At 37.2% G+C, this 13,411-nt stretch overlaps 1 long non-coding RNA gene and 1 pseudogene across 2 annotated transcripts; both read left to right on the top strand.

Moving 5' to 3' along the window:
• Positions 1-2,621: 2,621 nt before the first annotated feature.
• On the top strand, positions 2,622-3,293 carry LOC113294588 (annotated as a pseudogene).
• Positions 3,294-4,165: 872 nt separating this feature from the next.
• LOC113292870 lies at positions 4,166-5,095 on the top strand. Of its 2 annotated transcripts, none has more exons than XR_003331915.1 (3): positions 4,166-4,328; positions 4,490-4,557; positions 4,670-5,095. It is a non-coding gene; the product is annotated as an uncharacterized LOC113292870 (long non-coding RNA). The 2 variants fall into 2 exon arrangements; XR_003331916.1 differs by having other exon boundaries at positions 4,490-4,574.
• Positions 5,096-13,411: the final 8,316 nt, after the last annotated feature.

The raw sequence follows: 13,411 nt of genomic DNA, 5'->3' as shown, positions 1-13,411 counted from the left end.
CACTCCTGGCCAGGTTTCGATCTCGGAGCCTGGTATGCATACAATATGCAGAAATATGGTTTGTTTAAGGTTTCGTAGAATATTCCGAAGGAATATTATCTGTAAATGGATGAATTCGTCGTTCTTACCAAGTTTCTGACTTATAGTAGTCTACTCCCGGCCAGGTTTCGATCTCGGAGTCTGGTTTGCATACAATATGCAGAAATACGGTTTGTTTAAGGTTTCGTAGAATATGCCGAATGAATCTTACCTGTAAATAGATGGATTCGTCGTTCTTACCAAGTTTCTGACTTATAGTAGTCAACTCACGACCAGGTTTCGATCTCGGATCCTGGTATGCATACAATATGCAGAAATATGGTTTGTTTAAGGTTTCGTAAAATATTCCGATGGAATATTACCTGTAGATCGATGGATTCGTCGTTCTTACCAAGTTTCTGACTTAGTAGTCCACTCGCGGCCAGGTTTCGATCTTGGAGCCTGGTTTGCATCCAATATGCATAAATAGGGTTTCTTTAAGGTTTCATAGAATATTCGAAGGAATCTTACCTGTAAATGGATGGATTCGTCGTTCTTACCAAGTTTCTGACTTATAGTAGTCCACTCCCGGCCAGATTTCGATCTCGGAGCCTGGTTTGCATACAATATGGAGAAATAGGGTTTGTTTAAGGTTTCGTAGAATACTCCCAAGGAATCTTACCTGTAAATGGATGGATTCGTCGTTCTTACCAAGTTTCTGACTTAGAGTAGCCCACTCGTGGCCAGGTTTCGATCTCGGAGCCTGGTTTGCATCTAATATGCAGAAATAGGGTTTGTATAAGGTTTCGTAGAATATTCCGAAGGAATCTTACCTGTAAATGGATGGATTCGTCGTTCTTACCAAGTTTCTGACTTACAGTAGTCAACTCACGGTCAGGTTTCGATCTCGGAGCCTTGTATGCATACAATATGTAGAAATAGGGTTTGTTTAATGTTTCTTAGAATATTCCGAAGGAATCTTACCTGTAAATCGATGGATTCGTCGTTCTTACCAAGTTTCTGACTTAGAGTAGTCCACTCGCTGCCAGGTTTCAATCTCGGAGTCTGGTTTGCATCCAATGTGCATAAATAGGGTTTGTTTAAGGTTTCGTAGAATATTCCGAAGGAATCTTACCTGTAAATGGATGGATTCATCGTTCTTACCAAGTTTTGTGTGTGTTTAAGGTTTCGTAGAATATTTCCATGGAATCTTACCAGTAAATGGTTGGATTCATCGTTTTTGTGGACTTTCAGACTTCTTGTTCATAGTTTGTAAGTCGTTATACCGAACTTGAAGTTTGGATCGACACTGAGCTTCATATTCATCAATTTCGATGATGTATCATGCTAATTTTGAAGTCAGAACCCTCTCAGAGCTTTGTGGTTCATAGATTATAGGCCATTATACCAAGTTTGAAGTTCGAATCGACATTGAACTTCATATTTATCGATTTTGATGATGCATCATGCTAAGTTTGAAGTCATACCCTCTCAGAGCTTCTTGGTTCATAGTTTGTATGTCGTTATACCACATTTGAAGTTTGAATCGACATTGAGCTTCATATTTATCGATTTCGATGATATATCATGCTATTAATGTGAACTAAAGCTACTTCATGACATGTATGACTAGTCAAAATTACTTCATGACCTATGTAACTAGTCGAAATTCAAACCGGAAGCACAAAGAGAAAGCACAAAGAAACACACCAATTATCGATTGATTTCTTATTTTTCAACTTTATTCTTATACATTTTTTGGATTTTTAAATCAAAATGTCGATAAGAATGTGCTACATTTATTCATATTTTTTTTGGATTTTTTTCGTGTCGAAGGTTGATAATCAAACCGAATACATGAGCTCGTATTAGCACAAAATGAAACACATACTTCTCAATCCGCATGAGCATCTTAAATACAATCTCAACCGTCAAGATCTTTTCTTAATCCGTATGAGCATCTCAAATACAATCTCAACCGTCCATCATTTTCATTCGGATTCACTCTTTTCTTCTTTCTTTTTTTTCCGAAGCATAACCCTCCTTCAACCACTCGAACCCAATTCCTATCTGTTTTTCTCTCAATCACCACCGCTGAAGAACACCTCTACTCCACAGATGACGCGCGCGCTCCATCACCACCGCTGCTCTTCTCTCGACCCCTCTTCTTCATCATCTTCTCTCAATCTCTCTCTTTAACTCCCCCTTTCTCTCATCCGCAACAGTCAATAGTAGCAGCTCATCAAATCCAGATCTGAACCAAATTCTAATCAACCCCATCACTGATTCAAGTTACACAAAACCAAATTTCTTCTCGGTAACAATCAACGGCGGCCCTAACTCAAGTTTCTTCAAATCTTCATCACATAACTCAATTCTTCCATCTCTAGAAGTTCTCGATTCATCAAAATTTCTTCTCAATCTAGAACCTCATCCCAATTCCCATAACCGAACCCTGTAAGTGATCGGTAGTTGATGTTGGCAGTGATGAAGATGGTAATGGTCGTTAATGGCAGAAATTGTATTAGGGTTTGCTGTGAATCTCAGAGGAGGATTTTAAGACAACTAAAGTAATCAGGGGTGAAGGAGAAGAATGGGAGAGTATGAAACAACAAGCACAGCAACCTGGTTCTTCTGAATATGAGCAGGAAAGTGAATTTGAAATCAAAGAGGAGGAAGAGAAAGAGGAAGATATGGAGAAGAATGGGAGAGGAGGTTGGAATTTGTATTCGGTATTGATTCTTGTTGGTCCTGTATTTGGATTCGTAGTGGTATGTGGGTATAGTGGATTGGTATTGATTTTGAATTGTGGATTGAATTTTTTGTATTAGGCTAATGCAGCGTCGGGGATTACTGGCACGATGATTGCAAACAAAGGTTTTTGGAATTGAAGGAAAAAAGGACTTTCCGTTTTGTTGTGTACAAAATTGAAGAGAAGGATAAGCAAAAGCAAATTATTCTGGAGAAGCTTGGCGAGTCAGCTGAAAGCTATGAGAATTGCCAAAAGAGAAAGGTTTTCTTCATCTATTGATAACTTTTGCAACTGTGTTTTTTGTTGTCTGATAGGAATTCTGGTCAGGGTTAGAACTGTGAGTAACCTTTGTCTCATTATTGTGTTTTGAAGGTTTCATGATACCACAAGGGTGAGGACCAAGATGATTTACGCGAGTTCATAGGAGAGTTTCAAGAGAGAGCTTGACGGAATTCAGGTAGAGTTGCAAGCAACTGATCCTACTGAGATGGATCTTGATGTCATTAGAGGCCGAGCTTTTTAAATAATATGATGATTTCTGAACCCTGGGCATTGGAGTTTTGCCCTCCAATGCAGTTCCTTTTACTTAAAATGAAATGTCTATATTCTATGGGACGGTTGATTTGGCTTAGATACGATGTATTGGCTTGTTTACCATTGCAAGCTAATATGTAACAGTTTGTGTGGGCAAATGACACCCTTGATTTGTTCTTCCTCTTTCTTTCTAAATTTCAAGATGTTGACATCTTTTGTACCTCTATCTGTTTCACTTATTACAATGTAGGCAATCTCTTACACATTTCTGAATGATATCTAGGTGACTTGTTAGTCTATTCAAGTAAAAAATTTCATAATCTTGATATTGCTATTCTCGTTGGCTGTTCATCTCAATTTTGGCTACTTGAGTATGGAATTAGTTACAGCTTATCTTTCTTGTATTTTTTCTTAGTTGAAATGAATATGGCTGAAACTGAGTCTTGAGATAAAAATGGGATTGCAGTTGGTGATGAAGATGCCGCAATACAATGAATGGCCTGCGAACCTAGTTGTATGTTAGGACATTTGGAAGCAAGATGAATGGAGTGATGTGAAATGGTAATGGGGAATGTTGGTATGATGGCTGTGAAGAAGGGAATGTATGTCTCATGAAACTGGTGGTGTTGAGCTGTTGCAGTAGCACATGAATGGACTGCAGTTAAGGCTCAGATGGATTCAGCTGATAGATTTGAGGAGAATGGCTTAGGATATTGGTGCTGTGACTGTGATGCTGCTGCCATGGCTAGGTTGTCAAGATGCAGATGTTGATGCAATTAATGCTTTGAGGAGGATGTCTGGAATGGTGGTTGTGTAGTGCAGTGGACAGCAGGGGATGAGTTTTCTTGTTTTCTTTGGCAGAGGCAATTGTTCCAAACCGGAGGTGGTCTAGGTGGTGGTAATGGAGGTGGCATTGCTACCAAGGTCGTATGCCTGACAGAGGTGGTTACTGCAGATGAGCTTAAAGATGATGAAGAGTATGAAGATATTTTGGAAGATATGAGGGTAGAAGGTGGAAAATTTGGTAAGTTAATGTCTTTGTTTCTTATATTCGAGCTTTTGTTTTTTTTTTTGTGTTTCGCATCCTTTGGAAATATTTGATTTCACGCCCCAATTAAGCCACTAGTTTACACTTTTGGACCTTCAGAATAATTTGTTTCTAACTCGTACATTTTGCGATTGTAGGTACATTGATGAATATTGTCATCCCCCGTCCACAACCTAACGGTGAACCCTCTCTAGGACTTGGAAAGGTTAGTTTCAGTGTAAGGTATTGTTAAATGACACTCTTAGGTTGACTGTTACTTTGTATTATAAAATTTTGATTGTTACTTTGTATTGCTAAATGACACTCTTCTCCTGTAGGCTTTCGTTGAGAACTACGACACTTCATGTATAAGCCAGTGCCTCTACGGTATCATCTACCACTATGTTTCTCATAATCGGTGTTAGGTTTACCAAGAAGAGAGTGTGCAGCAAAAATGGATCATTTCCATTTAGCAATGTAACCCAGACTACCATACTGGAACGTGTATGCTACTGTCATATTTGTAGGGAAGGCCAATATCTGTGTTTTACGATTTATATGATATTTTTAGTCATGTTCAAAGAATCTATCATTTTATTTTCTTTCGTTGCGCAACACACTTTCATACAAGGTGATTTGAAGTTAGCTAGGTAATGCAATTGGAGTGGTAGGTTAACTTGAATGAATGTAAATGTGCTACACTGGCATGTTAATGTGAATGTGAAATACTTTCGGCAATTCATGCAATTCGGTTTCAGCTATAATTTTTTTTTTCAAAATAGTTTTATGCACACAACTTCTAATAAGAGTTGTATTCCATATTTCAACTACACATACCAAAGGTTGTGAAAAATGTCTTTACGACATAACCAGGTGCTGTCCAGGATAGTTCGACAATTCATACAAGTGTTGTGCAAGTATTATTCATAATACTGGTAATTGTTGTTGTATATGTTTCTACGATATACTACTTATGTTGTCCACGATTGTTCTACAATACAAGCAAGAGTTGTGTTAGGTTATCAAAAAAAATCGAAAGAGAATCACAACATTGACAAACTATTGTCGAACCATGAATCACATCACCCTTTACAACACTTGTCATCCATTGTAGAAAAACTTGGACTTTCTACAATACCCCCGTTCCACAATGCATGAAATGGAGTTGTCGTAGGGGTACTGTAACTCTTATCTTGTGTCGTCAATGATGTTTTTTCCCGTAGTGAGAGTTAGATTGAACTGAACTAGAAAGGTAGTTATTTTAGGCATATTTTTTAACTTGCTCTTCACTTCACGTGCCTTGGTTGTACGGTAACTTGACTTGGTCTTCACTTCAAATCACGGTTGCCTCGGACCTTTTCTGCTTCTCGGCTATTTGTGTGTGAATGTCTTCACTAAGTGATTGCCTCGGTTATTCTTCACATGATGACCTCGGATACCTTGTATATACATAATATATATACTCTAATAGGTCTTTCACATTATATCGTATATTTAGGCTAGAAGATTAGTTCATGTCAGACTATTATCCTCATCATGCCTTCTCGAATCCACCAAACAATCCCCATCATTCTAATGTGAGAACTAATTTCTCATTACTGCTTTGACCATGTGTTGGATGCATTCAAATAATCTTGCTTGTGCCAATCATGCAACAACTAGTAAAATATCATCAAGCTCGTAGGTGTAACGATGGGGAATAAAGCTTAAAAAACACAAAATTATATGTTGAGTTGTACTCCGAATGCTTCATATAGCTGCATGGTAAAATTTATCGAGATATGATTGCTTATGTTATGTGGTTTGATGTCAAGTAGTTTTCCAAAATATTAAACCAGATCCACTTACTTTTTTTTTTTTTTAATTATCCCTAGAAATGCTTAGTTTTTCACTTGTTTGTCTCCAGCTTTACCTGTAACCTCTTCAGGTACTTCTAAATGTGACTGTTGGCATCTGGGTGAGTGGGATGTAGTATCACTTCTAGCCTTGTTACTAAAGAGAATAATGTTTATATTTTCTTTGTTGCTGAATTTTTATTTAAAAAAGTTGCTTATGATATTGTTAGACTGAATTACCTTGGTCATATATGTGATTTTGCATGTGAAATGGTTGATGCGCCGGATTTGATGAGGCAAGCATGTCAAGCAACAACATAATGGACCAGACAACTTGGTGTTCAATCAATTAACTCCTACAATTACAATCAAAGTGTAACCAATACCACAAAGAAGAACTCATTTGTTATCAACACGAGGGTTCACCAATTTCTGCACGTTACCCAATATCTCTGTCGTTTTTTTGCACGTGCTTCTTTCACTTGTATAGGTATTAAATATAATACTTTAGAGCGTCCACAGTGGTACGATCAAAACCAAAGATCAAAGACCAAAACAAACGATCAAATTGAGTTTAGTCTGTAGTGTCACGTTAAGGCAGTGGAGTATATTTAGTCGGGCGGATGTATAATCCACGCTTGCATGTGGAGCGTTGGTATAATCTTCGTTTGGGCCGGGCGGAGATATAGTTAACGCTGGTTGTGGGGCGTTGGTAAAAAATACGCTTGTTGTGGGGCATACATATATTTCACGCTCGGAGAAGGGGCGTAGGTATAATCTACGCCTGGTGTGGCGAACGTATAATCAACACCTGAATGAAGCGTTTGTATAATCAACGCCTGTTTTGAGGCGGACGTATAATCAACGCCTGTTTCAGGCGAACGTATAATCAACGCCTGTTTTGAGGCGTACGTATAATCAACGCCTGTTTCAGGCGAACGTATAATCAACGCCTGTTTTGAGGCGTAAGTATAATCAACGCCTGTTTGAGGCGAACGTATAATCAACGCCTGACGTGGGGCGTACGTATAATCAACGCCTCCTCTTCTCTCAGGCGTACGTATAATCAACGCTTGGTTTCACTCAGGCGAATGAAGGAATCAACGCCTCATGGAAGGCGTACGTATAGTGTTGGACTTCTATTAACACACGTATCTAGCACGTGTGGCATTAAAGCCCGGACAATCTCTAACCACCACGTATAGCCCACGTGTTCACTTTCCCTTTACCCTAATCTTCTCCGTCTTCTTCTTCTTTTCTTTTCTACCTCCTCTTTGTTTCTACCGCCCACAAAACACAGCTTCTAAACAAAAACATCACAGTAACGAGCAGTAAAAGAAAAGAAAAAAACGAGATACTTGATGAACCCGGGTTACAAAAGAGGTTTTTTTTTCTTAATCTCTTTTGTTTTATCCATATTGTTGTATAATTTATTTAGGGTTTTATTTGTTAAAATTAGTTTATCTAAAATTTGGTTTTAACGAACAAATATGAATATGAAATTGGTTAAATTTAATTGGGTATGTGTGTTTTATGTTTTTTTTAGAGATTAATATGTATGTGAAAAAAACCATATTTGATGCTTATGTAAATTTGGTTAAATTTTTTTTTAAAATAGTTAGATTTATTAGAGCTTCCACAGTGGTATTGTAAAAATTTATTTGTGGGTATTGTAAAAATTTGATTTGTGGGTATTGTAAATTTTTATTTGATTTATAATCTATTCACTAAAATTTATTAGAGCTTCCACAGTGGTATTGTAAAAATTTGATTTATAATTTTTGGGTATTGTAAAAATCCGTGGTTATGTAGATTATGTGGGAAATAGTTCTCACCCTTCATCTGTTCCAATCAACCTATTTCAATTGAGAGCTTCCTTTTATTGTTTTTCTTCATGTTGTCTGTTGGTAATTAATTTTAGTGAATATGGTTATCAATAATTGTAGTTATGTAAATTATTGGATTAATTTTAAATTATTGTAAATTATTGTAGTTATGTAAATTATTGGATTAATTATTGGTTTTCTGCATGTTGTATGTGAATATGGTTACCAATAATTGAATTTGTATTGTTTTTTATTGAATTTTGAGGTGATTAATTTTAGTTATGTAAATTGTAGTTATGTAAATTTTGGGAGTTACATATGTAGAAGAGCTAATTGCGTGAGTATGGAATTGATTTTTTAGTGATTTTTATGAAATCTTGAAGTGATTAAATTGGGTTGTGGAATCTTGTAATGATTTTGGAAATGCATCGGTGACGATTTAATTTGTGTTTCTGGAATTATAGAATTTGGAATTGATATGGTTTGTGTTAAGGATTTATAGTATTTGGAATATAAATGGTGATGGACTAATAAAAATATTCGTTAATGAGGGTTGGTCTTTTAATAATGTAACTGCATCTATATTGTGTGTGCACAGATGTTGAACAAATTCACAGCGCGTTTCAATGGTCGCATGAAGACGAACAAGAAACAAAAATCTGTAGCCGAAGAGGATTATAACTTAATCGCTACTGGTACAATTAAGGAGGTTGATATTCCCCGGTTAGGGAGGTTTCCTATACTGCAAGATGATAAACCGCACGCTACTACGGACATCACATTTACAGGGGAGCACAAATTGAAGTATCAACATCGTGGATCTTTGGCATCGGTAATTCATCACTATCAAACTATTTCACAACACTGTCCTAGAGCTAAATATATTATTGAAAAAGCGGGATGGCAAAATTTACTGGACATACAATGTAGCGAAACCAACCATTCAATGGTTGATTATATTGCAGAGCGGTTTTGGGATACAACAAACACTTTTCACTTCCTATTTGGTGAGATGGGATTCACCCCCTAGATTGGCTCATGTTGACTGGACTGAGTATCGGTGATGGGCCTGATGTTCCTTATGATTCGGGGAAGTACCAATTTGAACATGTTCGTGAGCATATCTTTCCGGATATCCAAGATGTCACACTCTGTCCAAAAGCACCGTCGTGGGTTTCAAATTCAATTACAATTAAATATTTAAGGTCATATTTCTTCGAAGACAAGTTGGTTGCGGCTGAAAATGATAGCACCCTTGCTCATAGAGTAGCAATTGCCTTTTTCATGTATGTTTTGGGACATTTTTTCTTTTCTAATGCAAAGACTTATATTGATGCTGGATGGTTAGCTGCTTTTGAAAATCTTGATGTAGTATCCACGTATGACTGGGGTGGTGCTGCGTTTTCGAAATTGTATGCGGCACTCCGTTTATCTGGGAGGAGACAAAAGGCACTATGTGGTCCATTCCAAGTATTAGAGGTATTCTTTCAATCTAGTTATTTTTCCTCTCATTGTTTATTTTGTTGCTAAGTTATTAAATTGGCTAATTATTTTGATGGAGTAGTTTTGGGGGTATGAATACCTGGGCATATGTCGACCAGAAATCCCAGAGGCGAGTACAGAACAAAAATGGCCCGTATCTTCTAAATGGAATGTACCGAAGAATATAAATGATATTTTCCGTTGTAGGGATTTACTAAGTAAGCTTACTGCTGAACAAGTGACATGGCGCCCATGGGAATCATACAGAGAAGTTCTTGCATCTGATATGGGATGCACGGCTACGCGGCTATCAGACTCGAGATATATATTTTCTTACATGGGCATTGTGAGTTAATTTGTAAATTTTATTATATAACATACTTTTTTTCTATATAACATACTTACTATATAACATACTTTTTTCCTATATAACATACTTACTAAATTCTTATTCCCTTTCTAACTGTACAGCACAACATGTATCTTGGTGAAAGGTGTTGGCGGCAAAACCATTGTACTTTCGCTGTTCCTATAAGACTACACACAGTTATAGGGGATATTGGCAATATTCAAGCCGAACGCCTAAAAAAAGAAGGTTTTGTCGATGCAACAGAGATAGTGCAAGTTGTTAAAGATTATGATATATATTTACAATACTGGACAATGGTAACCAACTCCAAAGATTACGTGACTCATCCTATTTGGGAAGCCCAAACATATGGGTATGTCGGTGACTTGTATACGGTCCCAATTGAACAACCTGTTGAACATGTACATATCCCTCCTCCACATCTATTATCCCACGTAAGTGTACTTTCGACTTTTTATTGTACGTTCGATTTTTGTTGGTATATTTGTACTTATATATTTTATTTTTTCTTGACAGCATGAAGCTTACACATTATTTCAAGAAAATGCTGATTTTAATCAACAATTTCGCGAATTTACATTAAAACAAACGAAGGAGAGGATGGACGTTATTATGTCGAAAGAAGCAGAAATACAAAGGCTAAATAATGCGAACGTTGATTTGCAGCAACAACTATCTCTTTTTCGTATACCGCACACTGTCCAACCTCAGCTTGGATACGGTTCCTTTTCCCAAACCCTGCCATCACAAGTTTGGAGTGGTATGAATCAAGGATCAGCTTCAACAATGTCCTCAGTCAATACCAATCCGAGAACGCACATGCCTTTTGTGGCACCAAGATCGTCCACTTCGGATAATGATAATATGAAGGGTTAATTTGTTATGACTATTTAGATGACCTGTCTTTGGAGTTATCTTTTCTTATCTTATATAGTATAGTCATATCATATATAGTATAGTCTAATAATATATAGTATTGTCATATCAGGTCACTGACAAACACTTTATCTTTTTTGGAAAACACATTTGCGTGAACCCAAAAAAATATCTATTTTTGGTTTTTTTAATGCTCTTGAAAATGGGTTATAAATTAAAGACTGGTTTCACTCAATATATGAATAACAATACATCTCTTCTGCTTCATATAGTAATGGAACACTATGAGAAAACCGCTCATTATTGCTCTTCTGTTTCTTCTTCATCTTCTTCTTCTAATAGTAGTTTTTATTCCTCGGATGATGATGCAATAGCAATTATGCAAAATAACATGGCCGTTAGTTTGGGAGTCCTTGTTACAAATTCAAAATGGCCTCAAACTCGTATAAAAATACCAAGAGATCGTGAGTCAGGGGCTGAACTTCTATGGAACGATTATTTCTCTCCGTACCCAAACCAACCACCCAATGTTTTTCGCAGAAGATTTAGAATGCGTCGACAATTGTTTAACCGGATAGTGGAAGGTGTTACCAATGCAAACAGATATTTTGTTCAAAAACCCGATGCTTGTGGAGTTTTAGGATTAAACCCTCATCAAAAAGTAACAGCAGCAGTACGAATGTTAGCTTACGGATGTGCGACAGATGCAATAGACGAGTACTTACGCATAGGAGAAACAACTGTGCTGGAAGCTACTCGTAGGTTCTGTAAGACGATTGTGAATGTGTATGGGAAAGAATATTTGCGTGAACCAACGGCTGGTGATATTGAACTGTTGCTCAAGCAAAACAAAGACCGGGGATTTCCTGGGATGCTGGGTAGTCTAGATTGCATGCATTGGAAATGGGATAAATGTCCGTCGGCAGAATCTGGGGCTTACACCGCGTATAAAGGGAGCGAAAGTATCGTGTTGGAGGCAGTGGTGTCGTATGACCTATGGTTTTGGCATGCTTTTTTTGGTATGCCCGGTTCTAACAACGATATTAATGTTATGAACCGTTCATATGTTTTTCGAAGTCTTGTAACAGGAAAAGCACCGCCGGTGAGCTATGAGGTGAACGGACATTCATATGATATGCCGTATTATCTAGGTGATGGAATATACCCAGAGATTCCTACTATTATTATGGCCATTAAACATCCGGTTGGTAGGAAAAAGGAAATATTTTCATCGATGCAAGAGGGTGCAAGAAAAGATGTTGAACGGGGATTTGGTGTACTTCAACAACAATTTGGAATCATCAAACAACCTGCAAGAATGTGGAATCCAGATGTGCTTGCCTATATCATGAAAACTTGTATTATCTTACATAATATGATAGTCGAGGATGAGCGTCTACCCGGTGACTGGCCACATGTTTATGAACAACGTAGCAACGCAGCACCGGTTAATATATTAAGAGGCAATAGTGACGAGTTTTCCCAAATTAGAGCTCAGCAACGCCGACGTGCAATGCGTAACAAAGATGCACATATTCGCTTGCGTGATGACTTGATCGAATATATATGGGCAGAATATGGGAATTAAAAATTGTCGTTTGTCATTTCCTTTCTATTATCTCTTTGTATGTAAACATCCTCAAGTTTTAAGGTCGTATGTTTCAAAAAAGTAGAAATTTAATTCAAATCAACGGAAGTAAATTTAAAATCCAAAAATTACATAATAATAATGCTAATTGTTCAGATAATAAGAAATTTAAAACATAATAATACTAATAATACTACTAATCACTAAATAGGAGAAATAATTAAGGTTTGAACTATTCCGCCTTTGTGTTAAGATTGGTTTCTTTTATTCCGAACTATGTCCGCCCTGCGAAGTCGGAAGTACTCTTGTTGTACAGGTTCCATTTTTTCAAGATCCATCATAATGATGCGAAATTCTTCGTCTTCAGCTTGCTTGGCTATTTTTGCCGCATGTTCAGCTTGTTTTGCTGCAAACTCTGCTGCTCTTTGTTCCATCTTGAATCTTGATTGTGCTTGGTAATGAGTATTGAAATTTTGTTGTTCTTTAATAATTATTCCCATCAATTCCTCTTGGTGACTGGATTTATCTCTCCCTGTTTTCTTCAATCTTTTTGCTGCTTTTTTCCCCATCTTACGAAGATATGTGTTCTCTATGTCTCCCCCATCTGTGTCGTTACCGGTCTCTCCTTGAGTTGTTGTTTGCGGTCCTTCATCATCTTCCTCGTTATTCTCATAAGTGTCCAAATCATGCGTCGTATCGAATACAAAAGTCGATCGTCGATTATATTTTATATTTTCTAACACAACTGGGTAGCACTCTTCGTGCTTAAATTTTTTCCCATCGTTGCATTCCTTGAACCTCTTGTTAACTTCTTCAAGCTGTTAATGTTTTTAAAAACACTTAAGTACATAGACGCTTATTAAATATTAGAAAACAATTGTTCGAAAAATCAAGAATGCTTACCTTCTTTTCAGGACTCCATCCAGTATGATATTCACCTTCAACTTCTGCCTCTTTTGCCGAAAATAACGCCACATCTTTACTTATTCCCTGATATCGTTTTTGCCAAGAACTCCAAGACCGCTCTGGATTATTAGGTAAATGAAGTTCAATATCATCCTTGATACGAGTCCACAACGTCGCCTCTGATTGATCAGTTCCAA

This window comes from Papaver somniferum, chromosome 7 (genome assembly GCF_003573695.1).
Source record: "Papaver somniferum cultivar HN1 chromosome 7, ASM357369v1, whole genome shotgun sequence".
Taxonomy (NCBI): domain Eukaryota; kingdom Viridiplantae; phylum Streptophyta; class Magnoliopsida; order Ranunculales; family Papaveraceae; genus Papaver; species Papaver somniferum.
Note: the sequence above shows the minus strand (reverse complement) of the source record. Positions and strands in the feature narration are given on the sequence as shown.